This window comes from Oryx dammah, unplaced genomic scaffold, assembly GCF_014754425.2.
Source record: "Oryx dammah isolate SB20612 unplaced genomic scaffold, SCBI_Odam_1.1 HiC_scaffold_17, whole genome shotgun sequence".
Lineage (NCBI taxonomy): Eukaryota > Metazoa > Chordata > Mammalia > Artiodactyla > Bovidae > Oryx > Oryx dammah.
The window spans coordinates 40,488,969-40,503,635 of NW_024070201.1; the positions used below are offsets into that span (position 1 = coordinate 40,488,969).

Genomic DNA, 14,667 nt, shown 5'->3' on the forward strand with positions numbered 1-14,667 from the left:
TTTAGCATTGATTTTTTTTCCTGTGTGCTCTATCATATCTGTCTTATGCCTTTGATATTACTTTCCAAGTATTTGAATTTCTCATATAATCCATCAGTTTCATTTTGTTTCCTGGAGTGTTTAATCCTTCCGCTCCAGTCGGGGTGGTTTGCTCTTGGCCCGCCTCAGTGCTGCTGTCTGAGGCTTCAGGGCAACTTCATCTTGAGGTATGGTCCTTCACCCTCACTTCTGGGCTGAATTCCCTGGGTTAATCCTGTGGATTCCCCCTTCTTGGTTTGTTCCCTTTTTATAGCAGCTTGTCTTCCAGCAGCTTCCCAAGAAAGAAGCCATGGGAAATAAATATTTTGTCCTTGCATGTCTGAAAATGTCTTTATTCTACACTCACATTTGATTGACAGGTGAGGCTGGCTTTAGTCCTCTAAATGAGGACAGATTTTCTTTAGACTCTTGAAGGTGCTGATTCATTGACTTCTAAATACCAGTATTGCTTTGGAGATCTGCTGCCATCCAATTTTCTGCTCCTTTATATATGACCTCTTTGGAAGCTTTTAGGATTTTCTATATATCCCCAAATTATCTTTGCAAAACAACCCCAAATATAGATTTGTTTTGTTACGAGCATAAAGCCAGCTCGGCGAGGCTTTTCTCCAGTCAGGAAAATATCAAGACCCAATGGGACTGAAGCTTTCATCTTAGATCGAGCATGATATCCCAAAGGGATCAGCTGCTAATTGTAGGGCTTTCTGGCAGAATTAGCCATCAACCATGGATGATGAAATGAAGCCTTCTCTTTCTGTTCTAACTTGGTGAATCTGGTACTTTGAATAAACAGGATCCCTGGGGTGTAATTTAAAAAGCATCTGTATTTCTGATATCTCTGTCCTTTCAAACATCCTCAACAGGAGTAAGTCTTCTACCTCAGTGGGGTGAAAATTCAGACAGGACCAGGACTTTCTTTAATTAATGGGCAAGAATAAGTCATATGATTACTTTAAACCAAAGTACAGTCTAGATTCCATCATTAAGAGAGTACAGGGGTATATAATCATGAAACTTCAAACTTGGTTTGATGCTGATTCTTCTCCAAAGGTTCTGCAGTCCAAGGAGGGGCAGAGCAGTCCTGCTTCTCTCTTTCTTGTACACCTCCTTCCTTATTTGCTAGCTGTGCTCTTCCACCATTCTGGAATGGAGGAAGGAAAGTGGGGCAGATGGGAGGAGCAGGTGGCAGGATCTCTCTAACTTAGCTGATACTGTCTGAAGATGGCTTTGTGCCTTCTTCATCTGTCAGACATGGAAGATGACTCTCATTATAATTTTCATGAATTCTCTGGAGATTACCCTGCCGGACAAGGTAACTGACACTTTCTTGCCAGAGACCATGCCTAAGTCTTAATTGTCTCCTCCCAATCCTTCCATATTTTTTGATCCCCATAGTGGCTTATGGAAGGATCCCTTACGTTGGCTAGCTGCCTTCTTGGAAAGGAGACCTATTAAAATGATAGCAGCCTGACATTCCCTCCCTGGGTTCCATGTTTGTGCACCACTGTCCTGCTTTTGAAGGGGGTGGGGGTGGTGCTTAGTGGTTGCTTTAGCTTTCTCAGGCATGAGACATCAGTTGTGAGCCTCCTGTGTCCCCCAGCTGTGGAGAACACACACATCCGTACTGTAGATGATACCACTGAAGCCTCTCTCATTAAGCTTGGTGTGAGAGGTAGGTCATCCAACCTTTCCCCTTGACAGAGACCCCCAACTCAGAAATCCTCTTCAAAAATCCTCTCTTTAATCTCTAACAACCCAGTCCTTTTCCAGTCACCTACTTTGAAGTTTCGCCACTGGTAAGTAAAACCTAACTTGGGCATCTGGTCTCCATCACATCTTGGTGCCTTAGTGAAGACTCCCATCTTAGCATTTCCTGTTACACAGGCATCTTCAAGAATCTGCCTCCCCTGTGTGGTTCTGTCATACCATCTGAAAATTGCTATGAAATAGCCATCTCCAATATCTAAGCACCTTGGGCAGTGGCTCCTGAAAGTCACTGGGGGATGGGAAATTTGATTCCTTCAGAAAGAGTTTCCTGAAAAAAGGACATTCAATTAATGAGCTGAAAGCTCAGCCTTGTCACTGCTGCTTTCAATAGCAGAGCAAGAGTGCCGGGTGATGCTTTATGAGCCAATAAAGGAGGAGACCACAGCACCTCCAGAGTGGTGGCAAGCACATTTTATTTGCTTATTTATTGCTGTTAATTTTATAGGCTATGGGGAAAATTTCTCCCTTCTGAATGTGTCCAGTTAGCTCTGTTCACCCAAGAGGAATCACGTTCCCTGGCTCTGAGTATTCCTGAATATGCACAGGAGAAAACAGAAGGAGAATGGAAAGATATATTCCCAGGTGTGAACAATTCCAGCTCCAATAAGTCAGCTATTGCAAGGGTAAGAGCCTGGGACCCCAGGGAGCCTGACTCTGAAGGGTGCCATCTCCGCGCTGTTATTGGTGTCTAGAGGGCCCCCAGTTCCACTGCTTTTCATCAGAGCCTTTATGCTGAGCTAGAGTTATCAGCTGGTTTGGGGGCAGCCTAAACGAATTGATTTCTGATTTCCACGGGCCTGGCTGACAGATATAAAGGGGAAATACGACTCTTGAACTCGTATGTTGAAAGAGAGCCTCCAGGGGACAAGAAGGGAAAGCTGAATAGAGAAGACACTTAAGTCCTCTCCATGTCCATATTTCATCATGAGCCATGTCCCCATTCAGGAAAGGAAATTTTGAGTTTAGAGGTAGGTCATGAAAACCGTGGCTCCCCAACTCTGCTCCTAGATTTGGCACTCGTTGCTTCCTCTGGTGTAGACAGTGGAGTCAGGGTGTGCATGGTTTGGATTTCTATGGAGTCAAGGTGTGTGTGTGGCAGCTGAGTGTGGACCGTGACAGTGGCCACCCAGAGGCCATGGGGCACTAGTTTCACTTGAGACTCCCTGTAGGAGGCCTGTTGGCACTGGGAGAGTCAGACTGGCTCTTTTCTAGTTTTCTAATGTCACTTATTCTGCCTGAGGCTGCACATCTGCTGAAGACACAAGAAATAAAAGTTGGACAGGTACAGCAACTGTCCACCTTTCTCCTTTCAGAACTGGCTAGTGGTATTGTTAAGTCCCATCCCAAGCAAAAGCAACAGAATCCAGCAGCTTCTGGTCAAGTTTTGAAGGCTTTGTTTTAAAGTATGCCTTGAATTTTAACATTCATTATCACTAAAAAGAGCAAAACTCAATTTGGGGTCTTGGGAACTCCAACTCTAAACTCTTAGGATGTCAGGAGTCTGGCTCTCAGGTTTTCACCCTGCTGTCTTAATGAGGTTGATTGTTTTTGCCTTCAGCACCTACCTGTGATTTTCACTAAAAAAAAAAAAAAGAAAGAAGTGACTCACATGGATATTTAGGAGGATATCACTGTAGGAAGTAAATGTTAACCGGCTCTAGAAATATGATAAGTATCAGGTATTTGAGATGCAGTGATTGTGATATGATAACAAGATATGTTATGCAGGTAGAAAGCACCCAGAGAAATGACACAAAGTAGGATTATAAGAAGAAGAAGGAGATCTTGTTTGGCTATTCTCTTTGTTGTGGTAAAATTAAAGTGGGAGGCAGTTGGAATTTATGTGTTGAAATTTTCATAGTATTTAGTAGTTCATCTCTGTTTGTTGAATGAATGCAATGTCTTTCCATGAAAGGTGCATCACTAGAGATAGATAGATAGATAGACAGACACAGACAGATGATAGATAGCTAGCTAAATGTCTGTATCTGTATATTTGACCTATGGGAAATCTAAGGCCTCCCAAGCCTTGCCTCTGTTCCAGCAACTCTTCCATGGTTAGGAACCTCCTATTTCTTGATCTTCAATGTTTGTTTAATGAATGAATGAATGAATGAATCTACCTCTACTTAATCTTAAAGCCTGATGTTTCTACTTCTAAAAGGTAACTTAAATCTGGTTACTTCTCTGTGTCTCAAACTACCAGCCTCATCCAAGGCCTTTCTTGCCTGGCTTGCTCTATAGCTCGTAAGTGGCTTCCTCCTGTTCATTGTCTGATCAGAATGAGCTTTTTCATATATTTATCAGTTCATGTTGCTCCTTTGCTTGTGAAAGTGTTAGTCACTCAGTTGTGTCTGACTCTTTGTGACCCCCTGGACTGTAGCCCACCTCTGTCCATGGAATTCTCCAGGCAAGAATACTGGAGTGGATAGCTTTTCCCTTCTCTAGGGGATCTTCCTGACCCGGGGATGGAACCTGGGTCTCCTGCATTGCAGGTAAAATCTTTATCATCTGAGACATCAGGGAAGCCCCTTTGCTTAAACCCTTCAAAGTTTTCCCTTGCTGTTGGAACAAAACCCATACTCCTCATCCCAACTCACAGACTCCCGTGTGATCTTTTCCCAGCTTCCAGTCAGGCTGGTCCACTTTAGCTCTTTGGGCCCCCTTGGACCCCTTAAGCTGTAAGACTCTCATGCCTTCTGTCTCCCGTCCCCTGTAGCCCGTTCTTCTCACCCTTCATATACCAGCTCAGCCTGTCTTTAGCCTGACCTGTTCTGACCCGTCTGTCTAAAGCAGCACCTCCCTTCCAGGTTTCTCTTTATTGTGCCACTAGACCCATTTCCTTCATAACAAGTGTCACAATCTGCAGTGACCTGCTTTTATTTCACTGAGTGTCTGTCTCCATCAGTAGAATGTAGGCTCCATGAGGCCGACATGCCTGGAAAGTTCACCGTCACAGTCTCAGCACCTGGCACTTGACAGGTAATAGGTGTTCAGTGCTGACCGAATGGCCTGGGAGTGAACTTGCCCCTGCCTCCCCCAACATACACGTCCACTTCAGCCTTGCAAAAGCATGACCCTGCTGCTGCTGTCCCTGGAGACTTCCTTTAGAGACGGTACCCAGGATGCTGCCAGTCACCCTCCCATATTTCACCAGGCACGGTCTGTGTGTGCTGTCGCCTTCAGGCCTGAAATGAGCCTTCTGGAATCCCCGGGCTTTCTAAATGCTGTGAATATACAGCATTAACCAGGTCTTGCATCTTTCCTGAATAGTTAAGACATCTTTATGTTGAAATGCAGATTCTCTACTGAAAGGCAAATCTTTCATTTCAAACCTTGGAATAAGACTGGGTTTGTATTTATAACGTAAGTTCTATACGAGAGCATATTCTGGGCCCAGAGCACTTTCATTTGATTGCTCAATAAATACATTTTCACTCCTGCAAGCTCTTGCCTCAGAGTATTTTGCACTGAGATAGTCAAATAAGTGACAGTTGCCCTATTGAGTTCTATTTAATCCTATTCAATAATGTTCTGTATGGTTCCAGGGATTTTCTGGGCCTTTGTGTCTCAGAGATGGTTTGAGAGTATCTTGTCTTGTGAGGGGGAGGTCCAAAGAACTAAAATGGGACCAGAGTGACTGGAAGCTGCCTACCTCATTTTCTTGCTGGGTATCCCAGGCAGGTTACCAAACTTCTCTGAGCCTCAGTTTTCTTGCTTAGTACAGCTCCACGAGGATTCTACTTCTATGTGCCAACTCCTGTGATGTGGACATTATAAATATCATCTCAGGTAAGCTCAAAATCTCACAACAGAGTGGGTGTGCTCAACAGAGGGAAAGGAAAGGGGATGTATTGAAAGAAAGCCAGGGAATCAGAGCAAGAAAAAGCTTGTCTGGGATTATTGTTGCTACCCCAGTCACTGGCACCCTTATAAGCAGCCAGCCCCCACCTGCCTGTCACGATAGCATGGAGAGGGAGGTCTTAGACCAATGCCATGTCAGACTGGACCAGCACTACCTGCTTCCCTGATTCTCAGATGAGAAAATGAAGTCATAGAATGGTGCAACTGATATGAGTTGTGTTCACTTGTCCATTCATTCATTCGTCAAACATCTGTTGGGGCTCTGTCGTGTCCTAAGCCCTGGGCCATGTCTGGGGATGAAGACATATTTGGGGGACACAGTCCTGGCCTCAGGGAATCCCTGCAACCATGAGCAGAATTGAGGCCCAGCCAACCAACCAAGGATGAGAGGAGGAGGCAGTCTATGTAGACTTCCCTTGCAAGAAGACTGGAATTGAAGAAGAGGGGAGGAATGAGAGGATAGGGTGAGGGGACCCAAGAAAGGTTTTATTAGGCGAGGGGGACTGGGGCACATGGATGATGTTAGGAGACTGATCCAAAGGAAAGGTGAGGAGTGAGGACGCAGATGAGAGGGTGATGACGTATGTGCAGGGGCTTTTGGGTGTGGGTGGGGAGGGATCAAGAAGTCATTGGAGCACTCCCCAGCAGTCCAGTGGGTAAGACTGTGTGCTTTCACTGCAGGGAGCTTGGGTTCGATCCCAGGCCAGGGAACTAAGATCCTGCATGCTGTGCAGTGCTGCCAAAGTTTTTTTTTTTAAGTCATTGGGAGGGATATTTGACTCCCAGGCAGAAGCTTTTAGGATGCGGACATGGAGGGAGAAAGTGTCCCTGGACATAGGGGATGAATCCTGGGGCCACAGGTGGTTGGGGACGGTGGAGGTACTATAGACACACCATGGCAGCCACAGGTCCTGGCTGTCCTTCCTGGTCTTTGAGTGTGGGGACAGGCCCTGGGGAGATGCTGGTACAGGCCAACCGTAGCTAGGGTCACAGTGGTAGGAGAAGCTCTCTGGAGGAAGGGAGGGGTCTGAGAATCTGCCAAGGGACCCAACTAAGGAGGTCGTAACCAGATTTTCAGTTGATGTTCTGTCCTGTTCTGTTCTCTGCCAGTATCTCAACTAGCCCTTGAGTAGAAAGGAGTCATAGAGAGATTGCAAGATCAAAATTTTGCCAGGGTATAGTCATCCTATCACTGTCTTCAAGGCTATGCCTGAGGAATAATGGGGTCTGCAGAGTGGCCACTTACCCAGAGAATGGCATAGAGGGGAGGCTCTTTCTCACACCCTAATGACTGCGAGGAAGTGAGGTGTACCGAGGAAGGTAGAGGGTTTTTCCCCATCTTCTGAGAAGGTGAAAGTTCCCATCTACAGGCCAGGCCACAAACATGGGGTATGACACAGTAGAATTTCCTCTGCACCAACAATAGGAACGTGCACAGACAGACGGACTGTAGATGTAACTGAGTGCCTGGGGTCTCAGTTCTGGGAACCTGGAGCCGAAGACTTGGGCCTAAGCCGGAGAACCCCAGGTCTGCAGACCCAGGGACACAGCAAGAATGGCAGTGGGGGCCAGGTGTGCAACAGGGCTGGCCCCGAGCCCTCCCAAGGCAGGGGGACACTTTGGGCACAATTTCAAAACCATCTGCATCTGCTGTCACTGTCCATTGGCCAAGGGAACCCGAGACACAAAAGCAGCTTGGAAAGACAGTATTTCTGGCTGTTGGCGGTGGTGGCCATTGTTTGGTCTAAGCGGAGGCTTAAAAGGTTCAGAGCACAACGTCTCATGTGCCTGGTGCAGGGCAGAGACCTGTGCTTGGGGATTTGCTTCTCAGTCCTTGTGTGTGTGTGTGTGTGTGTGTGTCTGTGTGTTTTGTAACCTGTGCTGCAACAATGACCTTGGTAGTACTCACTGACACTGATTGGGTGCTTACCCCGTCCCAGGCACAGTAAGTGCTTTCCATCAAATGTTTCATGTAAATGCTTGCCATGAAATGTTTCATATACTCTTCCCAGCTCTTAGGAGGTAGGTTTTCTTTTTATCCTTTTCCCACATCTGAGTAATCTGAGGTGCTGAGAAATATTCCAGCATCTGCTCAAGGTCACACGGGTAATGAGTGGCAGGCTGGAAGTCAAACCCTGGCCTGTCACATTCGGTGCCCATGGTCTTAACCACTTTGATGTACTCACACACGAAATGGATGCTGACGGCGGCTGAGTGGCATGTGGAATCAGGGCTCTGAAGATGCTGGTGGGGAAGGGGTGCCTGTTCCAGGGTGCGCCTGCTGACTCGCCTGCCTCGAGGGCCCCCCAGGCTCCTGAGGAAAAGCCTGGGCTTCTGGTGAAGGGGAGGCTGCAGACAGGAACAGCGAGGCCCTTGTGGTGCCGTGAGGTGTTGGAACCGTGCTCATAATGAGGGGGAGGTTTGCAGAGCTGCCCAGATGTCTTTTATCCGCTCCCTCTGTGAAGTCCTTGGGAACAGTCTGGGGCCCTGGTTTGAGGCCATCATTAGTACTGTGCTGTCTGAGACAGTCGTTTATACAACTCAGACAGCCTTTCCTGGTTCCCAGGAGCCAAAAAACAATCTCCTCAGAGCTGGCTTACTGGCAGTCATGTAGAACGCTGCGTTCTGTCAGTGTGTCTCCAGAGGCACAATCATGCCTGCTACCCCCCTACCAACATAGCACCCCCACCAGCACACCCCTCTACCAAGCCCGGGCTGCAGCAGCAAGCCCAAATGACCCTCTGTCAGTCTGTCCATCTGTCCAGCCAGCCAGCCCATTGTGACATGGTGGTATCCAATAGTACACCTGGTTACCTGTCCATCTCATACCTGAGTGTGAGGTTGGTACGCTGGCAGGATACCTGATTACCTGTCCATCTTGTACTGAGTGTGAGGTTGGTATGCTGGCAGGATACCTGATTACCTGTCCATCTTGTCCTGAGTGTGAGGTTGGTACGCTGGCAGGATACCTGATTACCTGTCCATCTTGTACTGAGTGTGAGGTTGGTATGCTGGCAGGATACCTGGTTACCTGTCCATCTTGTCCTGAGTGTGAGGTTGCAGGGAGGCTCCCTCATCTCTGTATCCCTTCTGTGGTTCCCAGACTTTCTCCAGCACTAGCACCTGTGGAATCTGCTACAGTGGCTGCGGGCTAAACAGGTAGTCTCGAAGTGGAGGGGGCCACTTTGATTTATAGGGGTGCTGTTTGTAAAAGCTCCCAGTTCCAAGAATTCTGCTAGTGGGAAACACAGGGAAGTGGGGGTTCAGTGAAGAGCCTGTGCAATCCTCCCACCCCCAACTTGGCCTCTTTTACTCTCCAGCAACCTCCATGCAGCCTGGGCTCAGCAGCTCTGTTTCTCAATGTGTGTTCTAGGGAACACTGCATCAGAAACACAAGAGGAGATTGCGGTGCAGAGAAAAGACTCAGAATATCAGAACAGGCTCAGCCGATTATGAGAAATGCATGGCAGGAGGGAGGACCATACTCACCAGTGTGGAGCTGGGGCGCTACAACTCCAGGCCTTGAGTGCCCTTCTTTTCTGTATCTGTATATCCAAGTGCCTTCCACGATTTGCCCTTAGGAAAAGGAGCCCTTTGATGCCCAGGTTGGGAAAATGAGGCATCGTGATGCTCAGATGAGGAAAATAGACCTGGCGCCATCAGTTATTAAACTTCCAGAAGGCTGTTTGAAAGAGGGTAATGATACCACAGTGCTCCATATGAAAGATGGCATAGTATTTGTCCAGTAAACACTCACGGGATATAAAAGGATTACAGTATTTGTTAAGGGGATGAAATACTAAGGATTGCTTTATCATATGAAATGTGCAATGGTTTGAATTGACATGAAGTTCTGTTGATAGGGAGGAGCTCATTTCTTAGGACTTGTTAATAATTACCCTGTCCCAAACCTTCTGCTTGGCTTCCTAATTGCTCACCGGTAAAGCATTCGTCGGCATTGCAGGAGACTTGGATTCAATTCCCAGGTTACGAAGATCCTCTGGAGAAGGAAATGGCGACCCGTTCTAGTATTCTTGTTTGAAAAATCCCACGGACAGAGGAGCCAGTCAGGCTACAGTCCACGGGGAATCAAAAGTCGGACACGATTGAGCCACTAAACCAAATCTACTCTAGAATCTTGCGGGGTGGACCATCTCGGAGTGAATTTGTCTTTTCCCCAGTGTGCACACACTGAAGTTTGGGAACGGTTCCCCAGCCCAGTGGTTCTAAATCGGCTGTGTATTGAAATCGCTTGGACAGATTAAAAAATGAAACAAAACTAAAAGGATGCCTGGAACCCTACCTGCAGAGAGTTTGAATAGGACAGTCTGGGGTGGGCCTGAGCATTTACAGTTTTTTTGTCTGCTTCCCAGTTGGCACTGGTGTGCAGCCAGGGTTGGGAACTCGGGTAAGCCACAGACTCAGGGACAGCGCCCATCTGTGCTCTATGTGTGAGTGTGTGTGAGTGTCTTCTGGGCTGGCTCCAACCCTCAGAGACATTTATGGCCTGGACCTGCGCTCACTCCAGGACACCGAGTGGTTCCCTTTGATGCCTCTGGTTGGCCATCCGATAGGCACGGCAGCCTCTGCTGTGTTCAGCGGATCTTGCAGGAGTCCAGGAAAGAGCCTCTGGCATTGCCGCTCCTGGCTCTGGGTCAGACAAGTCCCTTTGAAGGAGCAGAGGGCAGCAGCTGCATCTGGAACCAGCCCATCCTGGGGGTGTTCTGATTATCAAATGGTGGAGGACAGCCTGGGGGTGCAGCACCTGATGGTGGGTGCCACAGAGCCGCGAGCCTGACACTTGGCATCGACTTCTGTATATTAGAGGAAGAGCCAGCAGAGCCCTCTCCTCGCCCGCCCACCACCCCCATGGACACACGCTCACACAGGGGTACCCGCCTTCTCACCATCAAGAGCTCCCTTCCTCCTGGATCCCAGATTAGGAAGATGTTCTTCTCCAGACACACTGCCCCCATTCAGAGATGGTCAGTTTATTTTCCCTCTTTTATTAATCACAGCCACATGTAGCTGTTAAGCAGGGCTTCTGACTCCCAGTTAATATTTTTCCACCCTGAGTCTTCTAGAAATCAAACTCAAAGCCAAGGAATTGGGTCCCTTTATTGTGCATGTCCTTATTGCTGGGCCTTTTTGTAACAGTTTGAAGGCCTCAGAACATCCTGCCCAGGCCCACTTCTGAGATCAGATGAGATGGGGTGCATTCAAGGTGGTGTAGCCATATTCAGGTCTCAGGTCCTGTCCTGTCTCCCTCTCACTTCTGACCTCTGTGTTCCCTTCAGCAAATCCCTGAATCTTTCTAATGGAATGAATGGCTTTGCCTCTTTCTCTCCCCAGGGAAATGAGACAGGTGAATGCATGAGCCTGTGAGGTTCCAACCATTTTTTTAGCCAGTGACCCTTTCTTTCAAAAGTTTTCTATGCAAAATTCTAGGAATTTAGGACTCAAAGCATTATGGTAAAGGGACATCAGGCCTCCCTTCCCCCCAACACAGGGTCCACTTTCCCCAAGGGGGGGTCCACAGAAGCTCTTGAAAACCACTCTTAGCTAGGTTAATTGGGGGGATGTCATCTTTTTTTCCTATGGGGGATTCTATATCAGAGTCTTGGGAAAGTAGTTAGGTGGCATGCATACTTTGAAAAAGTGTTCCAAAATGGCCATTATTTTTGTTTTCAATTGTGATAATTTATTTTAAATTTCAAGGACTATGAAAGTAGGAATTTTTAATATTTATGAAAAGGAGACATTGATTTATAAAAGGTTGCAATCCATTGATCTAGATCATTGTTCTACAAAATGCTGGTCACAACCCATTAGTAGGTTATAGAATCAATTTCCTAGTTCATAACCAGCATTTGTTCTTTTTTTTTTTAGATGAGCCGCTCTGTCTTCGTTGCTGTGTGCGGGCTTTTTCTGGTTGTGGGGAGTGGGGGCCCTCTCCAGTTGTGATGCACACACTTCTCGTTGTGGTGGCCTCTCTGGTTGCAGAGCAGCGCTCCAGGGTGTGCAGACCCAGTAGTTGTGGACAAGGGTCTTGTCATCTCCAGGTCTCTCTGGTTCGTGGAGTCTGCCTTCAGGACCCTGCCTGAGCTACACTTCTCAGCCTCACACTCCGGGTTGTCTTGCTAAGGTGCCCGCCCACTGGGTCATGAGCAGAGGCCAGCCTGGACAGCTCTCATGCTGTGAGGAATCCACAGGGTGTCCCGCAGAGTAACAGCCCCCTAGGAAGGGAATCCTCGTCTCATCGCCCCTGGGCTGCACGTGCGACAGACCAACCTGGCTGGAAAAGTCACTGCCTCCCACCCAGCTCCCCAGTCAGACGGATCCATCCTGATGCAGAGGCTCTCACATTTGGGCACTGGGCTCCCCTACTCCCGTGTGGCTTTCCCGACTTCCCTTACTCTCCTCACCCTAGCAGGAATGGGGGGAGGAGCAGGGAGCAGAGCCTGACCTTCCCCAGGTACCTCACCCCAGGATACCAGCGGGCTCTGGGTCCTCTTGTCCCATTAGGGAAGGTATAGGAGCCTTCCCTGTAGCTACCTGTTCTCAGTTACTCTGTATCCCTGACTCTGGTGGGAAAGGTGAGAAAGTCATGAGCAGCCGCCTCATAAATGCCCCACTGTTGGCTCATAGTTCTATCCCAGCAGCCAGCATAGTACCTGCCCATAACTATAGCAACCTTTGCCAGGGATTATATAGCACATAGTATGTGAGAGGCCGTCATTAATTTATTCAGTCCCCACGAGGAGGCAGGTAGTATGATTATCCCCGATTTTCCATGTTAGGAAACCAAGGCACAGAGAGGTTAAGTGACTTACACCAGGCCACACAGCTAATGAAGAGTGAAGCCAGACTCCAGCTGTGTGGCTCAGAGGTCCTGGACTTCCCCGCCAGACCAGGCTATCTCTGCACAGTTGCATCTCGATGCAGTTTGTTGATTAAGTGAATTAACTTTCATTTGTTCCTCCAAATGCATAGAGTTTACTTTCCACCTCTCTGTGGGTACCCAGAAAAGGTAGGGCAAGCCTTTGTGTCTTTTTCAGTGTGCCAGGGCCCACCAGGGCGCTTCTTTTTAAGCCACCCATCCAGAGGAAAGGGCATTAGCATTGGGTGCCTCTCCTCGAAGAGAAGGATATGCTCATGGATCCGTTAGAGGCCGTGCATCCCAGTGCCCACTCTGGTAACCCACCAACCGTGAGGTGTGGCATGGAGGTAGAATCTGGGCACCCTAGGTTCTCTGAGCAGACCTTTCATCCTCAGATCTGAGACTGAGAAACTTGGGCCTCCCAGAAAGGCTGGATTGCCCCACACCCCCACCTCTCCCCACCCCTGTGATCCTTTCTGGGTGAAAGAACAGGGTTTGTCTTGCACCTTGAAAATCCATTAGAGCAGCAAATGCTCCTGATTGTGGAGGTCCCTGAAGGAAGTTCGGACCCTGTTGGTAATCCTGAGGTGCACTGTAGTGGCCTTGTCTGACCCTGTGCATGAGGCAGGAGCTTGGATGCTCTCCAAGGCCCCCGGCTGACAGAGATAGATAAGTGTGGGACCCTATTCACTGTGTCCGGACATGTAGACTTTCTTTGTCTGAAGCCCTTGGTTCTTTTATCTGACTCAGAGCCGAGCTCACCTCCTTCCTCTGCCTCAGGTGCTCATGTAGCACGATGGGGTTGGCAAATTAAGAATTTACCAGATGGAAAAGTCTAATTTTCCCCCCTTTTAAAATCACAGACATAACGTTGTTTTTTTTTTTTTTTTTTTTTGCACACATTCTGCTGGACACGTGCTGCATCCATAATACAGAACGCTGAGACATCATAAAGGTTTTCACATCTTTCATGTGATAAATATTTTTACCGTCATGCTTGAGAAATGAATTTTGTTTGAAACAGCCTATTTCCTTTGATGGCTTCTTTGACATGGATTCAAAGCCTTTCCTGGTCCTGCAAGAGCCTGGGGTTGGGAGGGCCTGTTTGTTAACTTTTTTCGAAGGACAAATGCACTTCTCTTCGCTGAAATACAGCCTTGACTGCCAGGGCTGGGAGATTTACGACTCAGAGCAACCAGGAAAAGATGTCCAGGGAGCCAACAGCTGCTGGGAGTGCTGGCGCTTGGCTCTGGGGCCCCCACAGCCCGGGCACCCAGGAGCCTGTGAGCACACCCACCCCCGACCCATCCTTCTCCACTGGCAACTGCACTTAAAGATGCAAATATGGCTGTTGAACCAGAATGCAACCCCGTAATATTTCTTCCTGCAAGTTTGTTTTTACAAGTGTTCTTCTCTCATCTTTGAAATGACACATTTTAATGGTCTTCCAGCATGCGGTGAGCAGCCTCTTGGGACGACTAGAGAAATCTGTTTTCAGAACGAGCGTTTGTAGGCTGCTGTGGGCTGCTGTGACTCTGTATGTGTGTGTATGTGTGTGCGCAAATGTGCACCCCTGGATAAGGATACAGCGGATGATAACTGAGCAAAACAGGAAGCCTGCTCTCCTCTGGGAGCCTGGTTAATAGTCCCGGGCTCTGGTGATTAATATCCTCCCCTCCACACCTGCAGTGCTCCCCTCACCTCCGTGCCAGCCTGACGTATAGGCTGCAGGGGCATCTGCAGATCCAGACCTGGGCACCAGCCTTGGTGAGGAGTATCTGAGGGAGGAGCTGCTGATCTGTCCAAGGCTCGGGCTCTAGGGTTCGGCAGCTTCAGAGGTACTGGGTAGGCTTGGGGGTCCAGCAGGTGGTCTGTCCCTAGCACCACTTTGCAGAAATCCTCACGGGTAGTAGAAGATGCACTGAGAAGCAAATGAGGGCACTCAGGGCCTTGATCTACTTACATGGTCCAAGAATCAGCTGCTACCGAGCTGTATGACCTTGGGCAAGTCATTTTAACCTCTCTGGACCTTAGTTTATTTAAAATAAAAAATTTGAACCAGAGACCTAAGGATACCATTGATCATTCTGCTTCACCAATTCCCATGTGAGATGAAC

General features: G+C 48.2%; 1 protein-coding gene across 3 annotated transcripts in view; it reads left to right on the top strand.

Annotated features, from left to right (window-relative positions):
* Positions 1-14,667, top strand: part of GALNT18 (polypeptide N-acetylgalactosaminyltransferase 18) — a 362,854-nt gene that overhangs the window by 150,141 nt on the left and 198,046 nt on the right. The window lies entirely within an intron of this gene.